Genomic DNA, 713 nt, shown 5'->3' on the forward strand with positions numbered 1-713 from the left:
CATTCACACCTTCTTGCAGCCGAACACTTCCGCTCCACCTTTTAGTTTTCTATGGGGCATTCACACCTTTTTTTTCACCGCATTTTATAAAAACACCACAGGAACACCGTATTGAGGCTTTGTTCTGACCGCTCATTCGGTGTCGCGTTTCTTTCAAGCAATTCGCCTGGTTAGCCCGCACTCGGCTCGCTCCCAGAGCCGTGTTAAAGTCTACTTCGCATTCACTCTCTTTTCTCAGCAGACTAAAAGAAAGTTTCATCTTGGGCTCCCTGAAACCTCCATCCTGCACCGCTGTTTGCTTTTTCACAAGAGCAGAGGAGAGCGCACCGTTCCCAGGGGCACTACAGTACCGGGTCGATGCTTGGAGTGAACGGAGCAAGCTCCTTTTTCAACTCCTATTGATACAAATCCATTTAATATGTAGTCCTCGCATAGAGGACACATCAGACATTAAACTGATAAGAACAGATACTACACTTGATCTTAGCCAAAAGGCCGAGAAGCGATAACTGTCCACTGGTTCACGTCCGAGGGCCCTTCCTGGCACAATGCGCACTTGTAGCGGTGTTCTTTTTATGGCCATAGTGTCACTTTGCACCTCGGCCCACCCGCTGCACTGAGCACTCTTCAGCCCTTTTAAATGGTATAACTTTACACTACCGCACGCTCCAGCGAGCACCATTCAAGCAACATTTTTGCACTCCAGCTTCGAA

At 48.4% G+C, this 713-nt stretch overlaps 1 non-coding gene across 1 annotated transcript; it reads right to left on the bottom strand.

Annotated features, from left to right (window-relative positions):
• Nucleotides 1-316: 316 nt before the first annotated feature.
• LOC140286444 (U2 spliceosomal RNA) lies at nt 317-507 on the bottom strand. The gene has a single exon (XR_011911251.1). It is a non-coding gene; the product is annotated as a U2 spliceosomal RNA (small nuclear RNA).
• Nucleotides 508-713: the final 206 nt, after the last annotated feature.

This window comes from Leuresthes tenuis, unplaced genomic scaffold (assembly GCF_036924035.1).
Source record: "Leuresthes tenuis unplaced genomic scaffold, fLeuTen1.0.hap1 SCAF_94, whole genome shotgun sequence".
NCBI lineage: Eukaryota > Metazoa > Chordata > Actinopteri > Atheriniformes > Atherinopsidae > Leuresthes > Leuresthes tenuis.